The 19,385-nt window shown below is 37.7% G+C and overlaps 1 pseudogene; it reads left to right on the forward strand.

Annotated features, from left to right (window-relative positions):
• The window catches only part of LOC116895954, a 29,720-nt pseudogene extending 16,330 nt beyond the window's left edge, over nucleotides 1-13,390 (forward strand).
• Nucleotides 13,391-19,385: the final 5,995 nt, after the last annotated feature.

Raw genomic sequence — 19,385 nt, forward strand, 5'->3', positions numbered from 1 at the left:
GCATGACGGAAGCATTGCTGTGATGAATCGGACCATGTGATTTTGCTGGAGGATTGTGGGAGCGTTTGGAATGTTGGGATAGAAAAGCCTTCAAATGCTCAGAGTTTGATGGGATGTTGTAGGAGATGGGAAGACAAGAATGCTGAGAGTAAGGCAAAGGCTTGGCTTGGGAAATTTCAGAGGGAAATTGTGGACCTGTGTACTGGAGGCTAACCATGGAGATCTCTGGTCTAGCCAAGTGGGAGGGCTCAAGCAGAGGGGAAAAGACAAGAGCGGGGAGAGGGAATTGCTTCCTTTGCCTCCACCACTGCTGCTGCTGCTGCTACTGCTGCTGTCTGCACCCCTGCTGTCTCTGCTGTTGCTCTCAGACTCAGAACTGCTCGTGCTTCACTGAGCTGGCAGAAACTTGAGTAGCCAATGAGTGTGTACGGGGAGCTCCTGGCGGCATTTCTGGAGAGTAGTTCTCTTCCCTGGCACTTACAACTCTTATGAAAGACACTCTCAGATGACAGAGTGATTCTAGCACAACTCTTTTCCTTCTGGATAGATACATTTATATACATTTTTGAGTTGGGTTGAGGTCTGAAAGTAGGTGCTTCCTATTAACTTGGTCTGGGAGGTTAGGGATGCCTCATCTACATGTGGAAGTGCTTGGGGGTGCTGCCCTTATTTGGACTGATGGTCAGAGGTCTCTCTACAGTGGCTGCAGCTACATGATGGGGGCCTGGTGCCGGGAGCAGGCAAAGCTCCTACTGTCCCTTCAGGGTCTCGGGGCTTCTAAGCCTTAGCTCAACCTTCCCAGGCTTGCTGTCACTCTCCATGCTCTGCAGGAAATCTGAGTTGTGTGTCCACTCTATAGGGAATAATTTTGCAAATCTGTAAAAAGTGAAAAACGTGTTTTCTGTGTCATTGGACATTGGTCAAATAGGGCTAAAACAGCAGTAATTATGAAAAGGTTAGCATCATTGAGGTCAAATGTTCTGAAAAGTATTTCCTTGGAATCAGTACATAAAAACTGTTATTTAAGGGGCCAAGGTCAAGGCGACATATCAAGCTGGCAACAGAAGTTGGCAAATAACACACAAGAGTCTCCAGCACAGTAGTGATCTTGAAGGCATGAATGGATCATAGAGAGCGTCTGAGGCATTGTACCTGTGGTGGGGCTGGATTGCCAGAGGAATGTTTGATGAAGGTGCAGCTTCAGCTGCAGCACAGACTTAAGATGCCAGAATCATGGGACAACTGACATCAGCAGATCTGGGGTGGAGCTAGCCTGATCCTGCAAGACCTGCTATGTAATGTGTCCCTGGGAGACGCAGAGAAGCAGGGCCACTCGCATCCTTCAGAGACTTTATTTTTAAAGAGAACTCAGATTTTTAAATCATTAGAATATTTGAAAAAATGTAGAATTTTTTAAAGAGTTGTACTATGTTTTATATTATGATACTATTGTGAGTTCACGGGACTAGGAATGGTTGTGGTTTGGAAAGGATATATTTGCGGTGGTTAATCAACTTGACATACCTGGAAAGAGGGAACATCAGGCTAAACACTGACTGCGTCATATTGTGATGTCTGCGAAGTATATTGCTAATTGATGTAGACGGCCCAGCCTTGTCGGTGGCACCATCCCTAGGCAGGTGGCCCTGGACTGTATAGGAACAGTACCTGAATGAGAGTCTGGGTCCAACTTAATAAGCAGAATCTCCATGGTCTCTGTTTCAGTTCCCGCAGTAGGGTTGCTGTCTAAAGCTCCTACTCTAACTTCCCTTAGTACGGACTGTGACATAGGAGCTTCTACCTTCCCTCAGTGAATTGACTGTGGCCTGGGAATTTCTAACTTCCCTCAATGCTGGACTGAAACCTGGGAGTTTTAAGATTACCCTTGCCTTCTCAAGTTGATTTTGTCAGTTTACTATCATGCAGAAGACATTTAAGGAGACACAACGAGTCTGGAGCTAAGATCCAATAAAATTGGTTGCTTGGAAATTCACTGGTATTGAATCATGCAAATGGATTCACAAAAAACAAACAAACAAATAAAAAATACTAGAAGATGGTATGATGTCTCGTTAAAACAAAAACAGAGCATTGAGCATAAATATCAGTTGATATCATTTCATATCAAGAAAACAGCAAGATCTCTAAAAGTTAACAGGTCAACTTGAAGATGTTATTCTTTTCTCATAGTTCCAGAAAAAGGAGGGAGAGAGAGAGAGAGAGAGAGAGAGAGAGAGAGAGAGAGAGAGAGAGAGAGAGAGAGAGAATATGAAAGAGAGTACAGCCAGAATGAAGTGCTTTCTTCAAAGCCAACTGTCTAGGAAAACTGGAGTATACTAACCCTGTTTCTATTGGTACATTTCACTGTCTGCCACCAAATGTCAGCAGTCTCCAGCCATGCTTTAATAGACTCAGTATGTCACATTCAAAATATTACCAGCCTCTTTTTCTGAATGCAGTAAGCCACCAACTGAACAAGAATAATAGAAGGTCATATTTCAAAGGCATTCCAATGCTTCAGAAAGAGCACTTTTATGAAAATAAATATAAAAACCTGCAATAATGAGGACATTAGTAATTAATTGTTTTCCTTAGACTTGTGCTGAGCATAGATATATACAAGCAGTCTTGCAAATGAAATTGTATGGCTGTGTGCAGTAGCAGAAATCTATTCTTCTCTTCTACTGGGTGCTAGCATTTGCACAATATACTCCTCAGTATACACCTGCCCCACTGCAGCCAGTATCTTTCTGGAGATTACATGTGGGGACTGCTCTGAAAGAAGGCAAAAAGGTGGTATTGATTCTAACACTTTGCCTCTAGGCATATAAGGAAACAAGTTATGAAATCAGAAAAGATAATCAAGAATTGCAAGTGCATAGTACTATAGTAAAGAACTACATGTTGATAGCACTCCAGAATCAGCAAAATTATAGATGTCTACTACTGTTTATAAATCAAATCAAAAGATGACTGTAAGAAATTCATGTTGCTGAGACTCTCCACCTGTGGCTCAATAATGTCTCCTTTTAGAAATTCCTTTTAGAGTTTACTCCATTGTTGGCATTATGTTGTATGGAACTTGGGAAGAAGGGGTTAATTGGAGAAGTTGAAGATAGAGGTACCTTCATGAGCTGCATTACTCAAATTCACATAATTAAGAACTGAAGATGAGTCTAGGGTTATATTACAGTTGACATGCTCAAAAAGAAGTATACTGACATCTATATAATCTTGAGCAAATTGAGCAAATGAATTGCTAACACTTGCTCAGACCCAACTATTGCATTGGAAACAATACACTTATTTGCCATAGAAGATACACATTATTTAAAATGTCATCCATGGACCAAAAGACATAATATAACTTCATGTTATATGCCAAATGATCTTAGTTGGAATTATATTTATTTTTTCTTGCCTAGCAAATCTCAAGACAGTTTTGCATAATTAATGTTTCCATGCACTAACTTTGTAGTTTTTCTATTTAAAAATTGGTTTAATTCATTTATACATTTATCACTAAGTGCATGTTTTACACTAAATACCTTTGAAGTGGGAAAACAATGGTGTACTGCTGTCAGTTTTTCCTCTTATTTTGCTATGAATTAGGCTCCCCATTGGAGCTTAGGTGACCCAAAGTCAATGGATTTGTAAGGTCACTCTGAGTCTTCCCAGTTCCTTGCATTGGCTATTAGTTAGGAGCAGGGCTTTCTAAACTCTGCCTAATTCCTGTGACTCTGAATGTCATTAGAAAATTACAGAACCTCAGGGGTGTTAGGCCAAGACTGAGAACCAACCAGTTCCATCCACATTGCTGTCCCGTATTCTATTAATTTTCTTTAGTTGGCTGAGATTAAAGATAGAATCATATTTTTGCTTTTTCCATCATCACTCTTCACAGTTTTATAAATAGTGAGTAGTTAGTTACATGAAGCCAAAGCTGTGTCTGTGGAAACAACTATACTTAGAAAGATAAAAATATGCACTCAAAAAGAACTTCAGAACTCTACTTCACACCTGGAACTTATTTCTTTTGGCATATATTTTACCTAGATATGAGTTTATGCATTTCCCAATTAAATAGTTGCTTTAATTGTCAGAAGCCTCTAGGAAAAAGATGCATAATTGATTTTGCATATTCTGGATAAATATTACCACAGTAACTATTTTTACTGAGAATCATGAATCACTTTAGAGATTCTCAATTGAGTGTTTCTAGGATAAATCTAAGAAGATGGAAAGATCACCCATGCTCATGGATTTGCATGATTAATATGGTAAAAATGGCCATTTTTGCCAAAGGCAATCTACACATTCAATGCAATCCTCATCAAAATTCCAACTCAAGTTTTCCTAGTTTCAGAAAGAGCAATTTGCAAATTCATCTGGAATAACAAAAAACCTAGCATAGTGAAAACTATCCTCAACAATAAAAGAACTTCTGGGTAAAACCACTATCCCTGACCTCAAGCTGTGTTACAGAGCAATAGTGATAAAAAATAGTATAGTATTGGTACAGAGACAGACAGGTAGATCAATTGAATAGAATAGATGACTCAGAAATGAACCCACACACCTATGGTCACTTGATCTTTGACAAAGGAGCTAAAACCATCCAGTGGAAAAAAGATAGCATTTTTAGCAAATGTTGTTGGTTCAACTAGAGGTCAGCATGTAGAAGAATGCATATCGATACATTCTTATCAACCTATACAAAACTTAAGTCCATGTGGATCAAGGACTTCCACATAAAACCAGATACACTCAAACTTATAGAAGAGAAAGTGGGGAAGAGCCTCGAACACATAGGTAATGGGGAAATTTTCTTGAACAGAACACCAATGGCTTATGCTCTAAGATCAAGAATCGACAAATAGGACCTCAAAAAATTGCGAAGTTCTTTCTCAGCATCTAATGAAATGATCATGTGGTTTTGTTCTTTCAGTTTCTTTATATAATGGATCATGTTGATGGTTTTCTGTATATTAAACCATCCCTGCATGCCTGGGATGAAGCCTACTTGATCATGGTGGATGATTGTTTTGATGTGCTCTTGGATTCGGTTTGCCAGAATTTTATTGAGTATTTTTGCATCGATATTCATAAGGGAAATTGGTCTGAAGTTCTCTTTCTTTGTTGGATCTTTGTGTGGTTTAGGTATAAGAGTAATTGTGGCTTCATAGAAGGAATTCGGTAGTGCTCCATCTGTTTCAATTTTGTGGAATAGTTTGAATAATATTGGTATGAGGTCTTCTATGAAGGTCTGATAGAATTCTGCACTAAACCCGTCTGGACCTGGGCTCTTTTTGGTTGGGAGATCTTTAATGACTGCTTCTATTTCCTTAGGAGTTATGGGGTTGTTTAACTGGTTTATCTGTTCCTGATTTAACTTTGGTACCTGGTATCTGTCTAGGAAATTGTCCATTTCCTGCAGATTTTCAAGTTTTGTTGAATATAGGCTTTTATAGTAAGATCTGATGATTTTTTGAATTTCCTCTGAATCTGTAGTTATGTCTCCCTTTTCATTTCTGATTTTGTTAATTTGGACACACTCTCTGTGTCCTCTCGTTAGTCTGGCTAAGGGTTTATCTATCTTGCTGATTTTCTCAAAGAACCAACTTTTGGCTCTGTTGATTCTTCCTTTTTGTTTCTACTTGGTTGATTTCAGCTCTGAGTTTGATTATTTACTGCCTTCTACTCCTCCTGGGTGTATTTGCTTCTTTTTGTTCTAGAGCTTTTAGGTGTGTTGTCAAGCTGGTGACATATGCTCTTTCCTGTTTCTTTCTGCAGGCACTCAGAGCTATGAGTTTTCCTCTTAGCACAGCTTTCATTCTGTCCCATAAGTTTGGGTATGTTGTACCTTCATTTTCATTAAATTTTAAAAAGTTTTTAATTTCTTTTTTTTTTTCTTCCTTGACCAGGTTATCATTGAGTAGAGCATTGTTCAATTTCCACGTATATGTGGGCATTCTTCCCTTATTGTTATTGAAGACCAGTTTTAGGCCGTGGTGGTCTGATAGCATGCATGGGATTATTTCTATCTTTCTGTACCTGTTGAGGCCTGTTTTTTGACCAATTATATGGTCAATTTTGGAGAAAGTACCATGAGGAGCTGAGAAGAAGGTATATCCTTTTGCTTTAGGATAGAATGTTCTATAAATATCTGTTAAGTCTATTTGGCTCATGACTTCTCTTAGTCTGTCTACATCTGTTTAATTTCTGTTTCCATGATCTGTCCATTGATGAGAGTGGGGTGTTGAAATCTCCTACTATTATTGTGTGAGGTGCAATGTGTGTTTTGAGCTTTAGTAAGGTTTCTTTTACGTATGTAGGTGCCCTTGTATTTGGGGCATAGATATTTAGGATTGAGAGTTCATCTTGGTGGATTTTTCTTTTGATGAATATGAAGTGTCCTTCCTTTTCTTTTTTGTTGACTTTTAGTTGAAAATTGATTTTATTTGATATTAGAATGGCTACTCCAGCTTGCTTCTTCTGACCATTTGCTTGGAAAGTTGTTTTCCAGCCTTTCACTCTGAGGTAGTGTCTGTCTTTGTCTCTGAGGTATGTTTCCTGTAGGCAGCAGAATGCAGGGTCCTCGTTGCATATCCAGTTTGTCAATCTATATCTTTTTATTGGTGAGTCGAGACCATTCATGTTGAGAGAAATTAAGGAATAGTGATTATTGCTTCCTGTTATATTCATATTTGGATGTGAGGTTATGTTTGTGTCCTTTTCTTCTGTTTGTTTTGTTGCCCCTTCATGATAAAAGTCCTGGAAAGAATTGGAATTCAGGGCCCATCCCTAAACATAGTAAAAGCCATATACAGCAAACCAGTTGCTAACATTAAACTAAATGGAGAGAAACTTGAAGCAATCCCACTAAAATCAGGGACTAGACAAGGCTGCCCACTCTCTCCCTACTTATTCAATATAGTTCTTGAAGTTCTAGCCAGAGCAATCAGACAACAAAAGGAGGCCAAGGGGATACAGATCGGAAAAGAGGAAGTCAAAATATCACTATTTGCAGATGATATGATAGTATATTTAAGTGATCCCAAAAGTTCCACCAGAGAACTACTAAAGCTGATAAACAACTTCAGCAAAGTGGCTGGGTATAAAATTAACTCAAATAAATCAGTAGCCTTCCTCTACACAAAAGAGAAACAAGCTGAGAAAGAAATTAGGGAAACGACACCCTTCATAATAGACCCAAATAATATAAAGTACCTCGGTGTGACTTTAACCAAGCAAGTAAAAGATCTGTACAATAAGAACTTCAATATTCTGAAGAAAGAAATTGAAGAAGACCTCAGAAGATGGAAAGATCTCCCATGCTCATGGATTGGCAGGATTAATATAGTAAAAATGGCCATTCTACCAAAAGTGATCTACAGATTCAATGCAATCCCCATCAAAATACCAATCCAATTCTTCAAAAAGTTAGACAGAACAATTTGCAAATTCATCTGGAATAACAAAAAACCCAGGATAGCTAAAACTATCCTCAACATACAACAATTAAAATCAGATTAGCTTTGCAACTGTGTACTATAATTTGAATGCTGAACATCACCAGAAAAGAAGGAATTCTTGTAGATTGATGTCTATATGTAAGTGAGGGCAGGCACAGATAAGGCAAGGTTTGCGATTAGGCAGTGAAAAAGTAAGACAGGCACAGAGTTTTGGAGAGAAGAGAGAGAGGGGAGAAGGAGAAGGGAGAACCAAGATGGAGGCAGAGAAGGATGACCCAGATCCGTGTGTCATTAAATGGTCACAGGTAGCTATGAAAATCCTATAAGGTATGGATTGTTACAGGACAAATTGTCTTACATAGTTGGACAGTTTATATCATTATCAATTGGTTGTGAGTTTATTGTGAGGACGTTGTGTGGAGTGAGAATTTACTGATACAAATCTGATTGATAAATTAGAAGCATATTGAGTTTTAATTTTATCAGGATGCTGGGAATTGTAACTATAACAGCAGTTGGATGGCTAAATGGAGCTGGTGTGGTGGTAATCCTTGCCATGGGAACTAGAAGATTGGTCACTTCTGGGACTAGCTATGGTGGCCAGATCGCCACAGGGCTCAGAGAGTAGTTGGCGGTAGAGTGGGATGGAAATTGGAAACTTAGTGAGCTGAGTTGAGACATTTGCTGATTGAGATGAAAATACCCCTCAGATATCATGTGGCCCACCGGTGCTGGCAAAGCAAGGGTTGGTGCCACGATTTTTATTATTTACCGCAACAAATTCTTATATGGCACATTCAGTCTGACTGAACTGCACTGTGGGAACAATATGCTAACTTACTCAGTCCCTAATTTATATATTAGAAACATAACTAAGGTTTCAGGTCTCATTGCTTTGATTCTGTACTTCTCTAGAATTACAGAGTTTGGAGTATGATTATATGTTCTCTGAATTCCTTATTTTAGATTTAGTATTTTAAATTTATTTTGATTGATTATTTTCTATATTGTGTTCTGTAATAAAGAAGCCTAAGATGCTGAAGATGCGAATACACACACACACACACACACACACACACACACAGAGAGAGAGAGAGAGAGAGAGAGAGAGAGAGAGAGAGAGAGAGCAATTCCCTTTTAAGCTTGTTTGGAGGTTCTGCCATCAGGGATTATGCACGAATCTGCTATAGGATATAATAAGCATTGCCTACTGAATTTTAAGGGTAAATTACTAGGTATAAATTTGAAGCAAAATAAATTAAACACTTAAATATGGGACAAGAAGTTGTAAAACTCTGATAAAAGAATCAGTAAAGGTTAGCAGACTTATAGCTGTGACAATAGTTGCCCCGATGACCTGTGGAAGCACAGGAAACAAAAGAAAAATGGTCCTATAGAACTGCACAAAACTATAAAGCTTCTGCATGCAAAGGAAGAATTGATTAAGAGACCCCGAAACCACACACTGGGAACAGGATTATTTAGAAGCACTGTATTAACTTATAGAAGGAAATTGAAATGCCAGATGTGAAAAGACAAAATTCCTATTGAAGTAGACCAGAACATAAATAGACATTATTTTACCTCCATGAAGAAGATGTATGATTGGTCAATAGATGTCTAAAAACTATCATTGAATATGTGTTACAAATTGAAATGAACTATTATCTCATGACTGTTAAAACTGATTTATCAAAGAGGAAAAAAGACAAGTGTTATTTACAAGAGAGAGGGGAAGGATATGTTTTCCCGTCACTGATGGATTATATGTTAAATCAGATATTTGGGGAATTGCTATGGAGATCCCTTATACAAACACTAGAGCTAAATTTCCATAATTGCTGACCAGTCCACTTTGGGCGTATACCCAGAAGAGCTGACACTGGGCCTCCCATGCTCATTGCAGCACTGTCCACAACAGTCAAGAATTGGAAGCAACTAACACTCATCACAAATGAGTAAATTATGAAATTGTAAAATAAATGTATTTTGTACATTGGGGTGGTTGGGTTTTATAGGGATATAAAAAGCTAGCTAGCAGAGGCAGAAATAAGCAGTCAACATGAGCACACCCATTTCTCTCTGCTCTTAGCTGTAAGTGTCATATGATTAGCTGCCTGAGAGCCTGTCTTACAGAATGGTTGGCTTGTACCTGGACCTATTATCCAAATGACATTTTTCTTCTTCCTCTGTGTTGCTTTTTGTCAGGATATATTATTGCTACAGCAAAAATGAAACTGTGGTTGGTTGGGAGCTTGCGTGTATAAGAGACTGAGATATATAGTATATAGGTATTTATTTATTTATATAAAGGTATATCATTTTATGAGTCACACAAATATGAATACTATCAGAATACTATCTAGCCTCAAAAAGGAAACTTGCAGACATTGGAAGGCATTATGCTAATTGAAATGAGCTAGTAACACAAAAATCTAACACATTTTTACATGTTTATAATATCTACAAAAATCAAACTCAGAAACATGAAGGGAATGCTGGTTACCAGGCAGGAGGGAGATGAACATAAGAGAAAGGGAACAAAACTTCTATTAAATAAGAGATGTGGCCTCTGCTACTCACATTACAATGTGATTGTAATCAAAACTATGTGGTATACTAAAAAATTCCTTAATGAATATTGAGAGATTTTCAATATACTAGCAACAACAATAAAAAAATAGTACTCATGTAGATTAATGGCTATGCTATTTAGTTGAAATTCTTCAATCAATATGCTGCAAATATCTCAAAAATTCATATTATATCCCACAATTCCTACAATCATCACTCATCAATTAAGGATAAAAATATGTAAAAGACTGGTTATTAATAGAGAACTGGGCTTGTGGGGGAGAGCATCCTAAGGGTGTCCCCTGGGTATTATCTTCCCTCAGTTCATTTACAAAAGCTACAAGGAACAGTGAAAGAAGTGTGGCTATGTTCACTCTTTTTCAGGGAATGTATTTTCCATTTTAAGCAGATAATAATATTGAGATTTTTGTTGTTACAACAGTAATTCTTTTGATACAGATGACAAGTACTCTGAAGACAGTAAACAGGAAAATAAAAATGTAATGGTTGCTTTTTATGGTAAAAAGCTTCAATGTTTTTATAATACAGCAAATATAAAAGCAATATATTCGCTTTTATTAAATAATCAATCAGTCCTAAAATATCTGTTGAGATAAACTCTTGTCTGATCCTACCTCAGAAAAATAACAAATTTCAACAGCTATAAATTTGGTTTATCTCATTATAAACTTTTTATATTAGGATTTAGAATGAAAAAGCCATCAACTTAACATTTATAGCACAGAAGGTTTTGATGAAACACATGAGCAAGCTTTGAAAATGGAAATATAACACGACAAAACTGAAGAACACAATTGCTGATTTTTACTGAGTGTAAAGCCAAAACCTTATCCCATGTCCATCCGAAAGCAAGCAACAGAAGCAGCACATGGTTCTCAGTGAGTTTGTGGAATAAACATCTCCTCTGGTAACCTCTGAACTTCTCAGTGCCATGATGCTCTCTCATGATGAATGCTGAAGTTGCAATAGCTATTTGTGTTTCCAAAAGCTCTCTGAGCCATGTACTACATCACACAGCTAATCGAAAGCAAAATCATTTTTATGGAGCAGATAGTGAAAATCAGCCTCTGAACATAGATGTGATCGAGTTAATGATTACCTTGATGGACAGCATTTCTCCTTGACTGGCATTTGTTGTGATGATTTATGTGCCAGCACAAAGGTGCCAGTGTGGAAAGGTAGAGTTTAATTTGTAACAGAGCAACTCTTCAAAGGAAAATTAAATGAGAATATATATTTGACAAGATAAGACCTGATAAAGGATTAGGTAAAGCAGCCCACTGTCTGGATCCTGCCCTACAGACTTCCTCACATTGAACTGAGGCATTAACACAGCATCTTTGTCTTGTTGGATGGTGACAACAACTGATTTCCCTAAACTTAGAAGGATGAATTAAAAAGGAGGTCATCAGAGACTGATAGGAGGGCTAGGTGGCAAGCAAGATGGTGCGGACCAGGGCACTAAGAGGAAAGTCTGTCGCTACTAAAATGGCATGTTGAAAACTACTATTATGAATAAGGCCACCCAATGAAGCCTCACCAAATCCACATGACCACATTCTGATATTCAACAATGATATCTACCAAAGAAAGGAAATCTATCAGATTCACAAAACCAATGCTGACACGACCAAGTACCACAATGGTGACTACATTAAATTCTTATATTTTATTTGCATAGATAATGCATCTGAATAGAGCAAGTACATGCAGAGATTCAATGTTGGTGAGGACTGTCCAGTATCTGATGGCTTGTTTGAGTTCTGTCAGTTGTCTACTGGTGGCTCTGTGGCAAACGCTATGAAACTTACTTAATAAGCAATAGACAGACCTTGCTGTGAACTGACCTGCAGTCTGGCATTATGCAAACACGTTTGAAACATCTGACATCTGTTACATCAAGTATTTTGTCTTGGCCGTACTGGAACTGCTGAAGTATCACCAGAGGGTGCTGTACATTGACATTGATATTCACCAGCTTGACAGTGTGGAAGAAGTCTTATATACGACAGACTGGGTCATGACTGTGTCCTTCCATGAATATGGAGAGGAACTGGGGAGCTATGGCGTATTAGGCTGGCAAAGGCAAGTACTTTGCAGTAAATTACCACTCTGAGATGGGATCATGATGACTCCTATGAAGATATTTTTCAAGTCAGTCATGTCCAAAGTAAAGGAGATGTTCCAGCCTAGTGCAATGATCTTACAGTGTGGCTCCAATTCTGTCTGGAGGTCAGTTAGCTTGCTTCAGTCTGACCATCAAATGGCATGTAAATGTGTAAAGTTCATGAAAAGTTTCAACTTGCCAATGCTAATTCTGGGAGGAGGTTGTTATAGCATCCATACTGGTGCTCAGTGCTGGACTTACAAAAAAGCTATGGCCCTGGACACAGAGATGCTATTGCAGTAAAAATAAAAAGGCACATTTCGCAATTGGTTGTGCAGGCACTACTTCAGGCTTTTTCCCCCACACATATTGCTCCTCACTTTCTCTTCCGGGCTCCCTCTGACCTGGGCAGTTGCAAGCTGTTCATTCACAGTTCTCTTGGTGGGTTGCCACCATGCCAGGCATACACATCTCAATTCATGGCGGGCCCTGTAAGTCCTGCCACCACACACTCTTTTGAACTCAAGTGGTCACATGAAAGAACACATCACACAATAACCTCTGATCCAATTGATAAGATATAATTTGCCCATCTAGACAGCACAAAATCCTATACACATCTTCCCCTTAAAAATAGTTATAAAAACCTGTATCTATGCACAGAGAAGAATCTAAATATCTGCCGCCATGTTCTCCCAGCTCCTCCTCTTCACTCTGGCCCCCTCTCTACAGCTTCTCCCTCGCTTCTAAAACATCTGTTCCTGCCTCCCTTCCCTTTGGTCCAATGACAGGTCTTGAATTATCTTGTATAATAATCTTGTACGGTATAATGACATCAACCTACAAGATCCCTAATGAGCTACCATACGATGACTACCTAGAATACTTTGGGCCAGATTTTAAGTTTCACATCAGCCCATCCAATATGACTAACCAGAACACAAATACATACATAAAGAGATCAAACAGAGGCTCTTTGATAATTTGAGGATGCTATCTCATGTCCCTGGGGTCCAAATGCAGGCAATACCTGATGATGCCATCCCAGAAGAGAGTGTTGATGGGGACAAAGAAGACCCTAACAATCTCCATCTGCTCCTGTAACAAACGCATTGCCTGTGAGGAAGAATTCTCCAATTTACATGAAGAGGGAGAAGGTGGTTGTAAGAACTCTTCTAACTTCAAAAAAGGGAGAAGAGTCAAAACATACTAAGAGAAAGAAAAATATCCCAAGGAGAAAAAAGTAGTCACAGAAGAAGAGACAAAACATAGAGGAGAAGTCAAAGGGGCAAAAGAAAAGGTGAAGTTAGCCTGAGCAAGGTCTGCAGCTCTATCTTCCAAATTCCTCACTTTCTCCCAGTCTCTGAGATTTTATATTTTTATTCCTCTGGATATTTACATAAAATATATTAAATATAATGTCTTCAATGACTAGATAGGAACCAGGTACCAGAGACTAGGGCAGTGGTGCTGTCATCAAGACTTACCAAATGCTATGGGCATAAAAGAAATTACAGTAGTGCAAAGAATAAAATGGAAAAAGAAACACTGTAGATTAAACTGTGTTAATTTCAGGATTACTTGGAATATGATAAGAAGGAAAAGTGATCTTTCAGAGAGGATTATTTTCCTGAAGATTTCACATCCTGACTCATCAGGAGAATTATTGGACAGAATAGGGATGCCTAGAGCAGGAAGAGAAGATATCCATCTCAATCAGCTTTCACTGGCTTGTACAAAGAATTCTCAGTGTATATTCTTATTATACTGTACTAGTATATTGTTTCATGTATTATTATTTAGCGACTTTATTATATTTTCTATTTTATTTGGTTTTTAAGTCTACTGTTTCAGATATAAGTATAGCCATTACTATTTGTTTTCAGATTCTGCTTGCTTGTATTTTCTATACATTCCACTTCATCTATGCATGTATTTTCCAATAAGGTATCTTTCTGGTAGGAGACAAACAAATGCAATTGTTTAGTAAATTGGTTGTTCTTCATCTTTTAATTAGAAAGTCAAGCCTATTTATATTTAGGGTTATTATTGAGCAGTATTTTCTAACTTCTAAATTGTTATTGTTTTCTTAATAATTTTTGTTCCTTTTCATCTTACTCAAGTCAAGAATTCATTGTCATTAGTCTAACACATTTCCTTGTTATCATTTGTTCACATATTCCTCTCATTAAGTATATTCTTTTCCAAAGATGTGTATTTGTAACTATTTTTCTTCTTTCTCCCTCTTGTTTACAATTGTATTTTTTTAAATGCTCACAAATTATTTAATTTTGTTATACCTATTTTGTTCTATATGTTGTTTATGTTTATGTTAATATAAAAATAACTTTATATATACAGTAATGAGTTTTGACAGCCATTTGCTCTTATGTCATAAGTTATATTATTACACACATTTCTGGCCTTTAAGGTTTCTGATGAAAATTGCTGTTATTATGATTCTTGTGTAACTGTTTGCTCTAATTAAAACAGTTACTCTTAAAGAAAGGAATGAAGCTTATAAGGCTCAAGAAATGTACAAGTCTTACGAATTTGACAAAACTTAGACAGCTACAAATGCCAAAAGAAGACAGAAGATATAATAAAGTCACTACATAATAATATATAAAACAATATACTTTTTTACATCTGCAAAAATAGTGAATGACCTCTTAGGAGAGGATACTTAGTCCAACAGAGGTGACTGCATGTTGTGAAGAAATCGCGAGGATCATAGCTTTCCTGAGTTCTTGATACACATTAGTATGGTTTTTGGATGAGACTTTAATTTAGATGAGTTACGCATCCTTCTACAAGAAATTACTCATCTATAGTTATAGTCCTGTAACACTAAGAAACTTGTTGATTTACCAACCTTGACCTGTGTAGAACAATGTCTTGTCCATGTTATAAATGCCTTATCTAGGGGTAAATAGAAATTTGCTCATATCTTTCAAGAAGTCACATAATACTTATGAAGTTTGTCATAATGCATAAATCAATATTTTGTCCTTGCAGTTGTTAACAGTATGTCTTTGTTCTGTAGTGCTAATGCTAGCATTTGACTATAAAGTGATATGGAGTTCTTTTCTCATCATGTCTATTTTAGATTTCTTTAATTCTTATTTTACTTTCCTACATGGTTAATTTTATTTTTCAGTATGTGAAAATATAGACCAGAAGCTTATGTTATCTTTTTGGAAAAATGGTTAATTCTATTTTAAGGATTTTTGCATTAATTCCTTATGCAGAGCAAAAATTATTTAGGAAGTATTGAAATTATTGGAGAGTCTGAATGGCTTTAGTGTACATATTTTATCCAAGAGGTTGAGAATTTTTCTACTTTAAAGTCATTTGGTATTGTATGTGTTTAATGTATATGTCAGATAATTCTGGTACTCGACGGATTCCTTAGTCTCTTGACGATGTCCCACAATTCTTATATACATCGTTAGTAGATTTGTTTATAGATATATGATTATAATCTCTCCTTGACCTTGTATTTATTTTCTTCCTTTTGTTTAATCCAATTTATTGGTGATGTTTTCTAGTGTGCTTTTCTAATGGGATTTATTGTATCATGCGTTTCTCCTATTTCTATTTCACTTATTTTTAGAACCCAGTTTCCTTGATGAATTTCTCATACATTGTCTTAATCAGGGCTCTCTAGAGTCACAGAACTTATGGGTAGTCTCTTTATAGTCAGAGAATTGTTTGATGACTTACAGTCAGTAGCCTAACTCCCTAACAATGATCAGCAGCAGTTATGAATGAAAGTCCAAGCATCTAGTGGTGATCAAGGATTAGTCCCACAAGGCAGGCAGGTGAAAAAAAGAGAGACTCTTCCTTCTTCCAATGTCCTTATGTAAATCTCTAGCAGATGGTGTGTCCGAGATTAAAGGTGTGAACCACAAAACCTGGATCTGGTACTTACTTTTTCCCAGGTGACCTTGAACTCAGAGATCTCTTTGCCTTAAGTTCTGAGGATTCATAGCCACTTTGCCTCAAGATCTCCATACCAAGATCAAGGTCAGAAACTTGTATCTCCCAGCCTCAAGATCAAGATCACAGGTGAGCCTTCCAATTCTGGTTTGTAGTTCATTCCAGATATAGACAAGTTGACAACCACTACATATATCTAGCTACTTTCTTATCCAGATATTAAAGTATTAGTCATTATTTATACTAGACATTAGAAAATATGCGATGCACTTAAGTATTTTCTGTTAATTAGTTAATTAGTCAATCAATTATTTTTTGCAGTGTTGAGGACCAAACTCCAGGCTTTCTTAGCACTAAGCAAGCTCAATTTTGATGAGCAACATTTGCAATCAGCTCTTTGAACTTTTATTTTTGTTTACTTCCTGACACTCTTAGATCAACATCCTATATTAATACAAAGGTCTGCTGAGTGTCTGTGGCACCCTACAACTAGGAATATTTATGCTCAGGTAAATGGAAGGATCTGCTTACTGGCATATGGCATGGTCTGGATCTGGTATTAATATGGGGAAGAGGCCATGTTTGTGTTTTCCTACAGGATGCTGAAGAGGCATGGTGACTGCCATAGTGATTAGTGAGACATGCTGATGCTGAGATAAAGAATGATACTGACCATGATTTTTCTGAGTACCCTGATAATGGTAATGGGGAAGCTGTATTGGACATATGTTTTTGACCAGCCTTTGCTACATAATTCTGTATGATTAAGGCCAGAAGTACTTGTGAACTCTAATAATACTTAGCTATTGGGATTTCATTGGTCTAAAAGTAAAAGTAACCTAAATTGGTGAGTTACACTGCTATGGATAAATACCTACCAATTTATTTTACTAGAAATAGTCATGATATTGAATGGGTTTCTGTGCACCCTCAAATTTGAAAGAAGAATATCACTAAGACTGTATTAAAATGGGAACACCTGTATTTCAGACTGGACAAGATGCTTTGCCTCAAGCTTTTAGACATTGTGGGGCAGAGAACACAAAAACTGTGGAACCTGCCTTTGAAATATCAATCAAATGGAGAAGTTGTTATAATGAACCTCCTCTATCTTTAATGTGACAGATTATTTCAACTCTGGAAATTAATTCAATATTGGAAAGAAGAAAATAACAGTGGGTATTTGGAGGACTGGTTTTGGACATTTTCAGAAACATATTTGGAAATTGGTAGCTTCCTTGCATGAAGTTATGTTTGCTGTGGATAAAAATGGAACAGGTTCTTGGGTTAGGGTAACTGTAACATCCCATGTTACCCCACCTAATCTTATACTAATTGGGAATGTTATGTTTGTTATTGGCTCTGATAATGAGTTCAGTGTTTCTTATTTTAATTGTTTTTGTCCCATTGTGTTTCTATGCTGGATGATGGTCGATTTCTAATGGTAGTATACCAACCAGCTTTTATTATGATTTCTGTTTATGTATCTGAACCCCGGTATTCTTAAAAAGGCTTAGAAATATTGGAAGAACTAGATCACCCTCTGGCAAGGAACAAATGTTTGGTTGGGTTGATCATTGCCAGTGTTGTTGCTCTCGTAACACTTATAATCAGTGTGACTATTTCTGCATTAGTTTTAGTATAGGTGGTATAAACAGCTAGCTTCATTAATCATCTTGCTAAAAATGTAACCAATGCCCTGAGCAGGATACGAATAGATGACTAGAACAAAGAATTGATGCATTACACGATATAATACAGATCATGGGAAATCGGGGTATTAGGAAAGAAATTCAGAAGTCATTTATAATGTCATGCTCAATATTTGTGGATTTTTATCACTCCAAAATATATAATGAGAGTTAACATAATTAGACCAAAGAAAAAAGGCATACTACTAATGCTTCTTTGGATTCGTTAGCCCTTCATAATGAAGTTGTAAGTTTAAGAAATGCAAAGACTGTCTCTTTTGACAGTGCTATCATTGCAAATAATATTCTTAAAAAGTTTCAGGCTGCTTTTCCTTCATGGTCCTCGTTTACCCCTCTCATGTTGGATGTAACAGGACTTGGTTTTATGATCCTTCTTATGGCATGTCTATTACCTGTCCTTTTGAGAGAAACCATCACAGCTTTTACAGATATCAAAGCAGAGTTGCATAGTCAATGATGGGTAAGATTGTCTTGAAAAGCTTCTCAAACTAAGCCAGGCCGTGAATGCAAGATTATTCTCATGCCAATGATGCGTAAGAGCTGTGTTTTCAGATGGCAACCTAAGACAGGCACAACTTTCTGCTCTGTGATTTATAAACTTTATGATTCTTGTAGATAAAAACAAGGGGTAAGATACTCTCAGAGGTGGATTAACCTAAGACAGGGCATGAATGCTAGGATTCATGTACAAATGACAGAGCTAAACTTCTTGAAGGGACACATAAGACAGGCACAGTCTTTCTGCACCAATTGCTGAGACAGCTTTGGATGTATACATAAAAGTGAGACCATGTCCCTGCACCCAAATCCCGTGGGGAAGAGAGTTAAACACCCAGGAGTGCAGACATCCTGAGACCGCAGGACAGACACTTCTGCACACCTCTGTCCATATCCCTGGTCCAATGGGAAACTGCAACGTGCCTCTGGACACAGGAATATAGGAACAGTCAGTGGCCGGTACCCGCAGTTCTGGTCTGTGCCCAGGACTGAACTGAATTGGCCAAACAGCTCCCTGCACCCAAATCCCATGGTGGAGAGAACAGGACCCACAGAAGTGTGGATACTCCGGAGAAGTCAGAGGAGAATACTGTCTGCCCACAGTTCAGACCCAAGAGAGAATTGCATAGTGCCAACTGTGCCCGCTGGTTGCAAGGACCTACACAATCAGGGGCAAGGACCCTTTGATTCCTGCCTGCGCCTAGAGCTGAAAGACAGTCACCAGGAGCTCTGGCATGCCTGAAACCAGAGCACTTGTTCTCAGAAAAGGCTGAAAGAAAACAGGAAAACAGTCTTAGAGGAGTGCTGACACAGAGGCCTACAGGAGGGTCAAGTCACTCTCAGAAACATCAAGAAGAAGAAACACCAGAGACAACCCAATGGCTAGAGACAAGCACAGAACTAAGGAACAGAAATCAAAACTACTTGACATCACCAGAACCCAGTTCTCCCACCAAGAAAATACTGGTTGTCCAAACACACCAGAAAAGCAAGATTTAGATTTAAGATCACATTTTGGGATAATGATGGAGGGCTTTAAGGACATAAAGAACTCCC

This window comes from Rattus rattus, chromosome 3 (genome assembly GCF_011064425.1).
Source record: "Rattus rattus isolate New Zealand chromosome 3, Rrattus_CSIRO_v1, whole genome shotgun sequence".
Classification (NCBI taxonomy): Eukaryota; Metazoa; Chordata; class Mammalia; order Rodentia; family Muridae; genus Rattus; species Rattus rattus.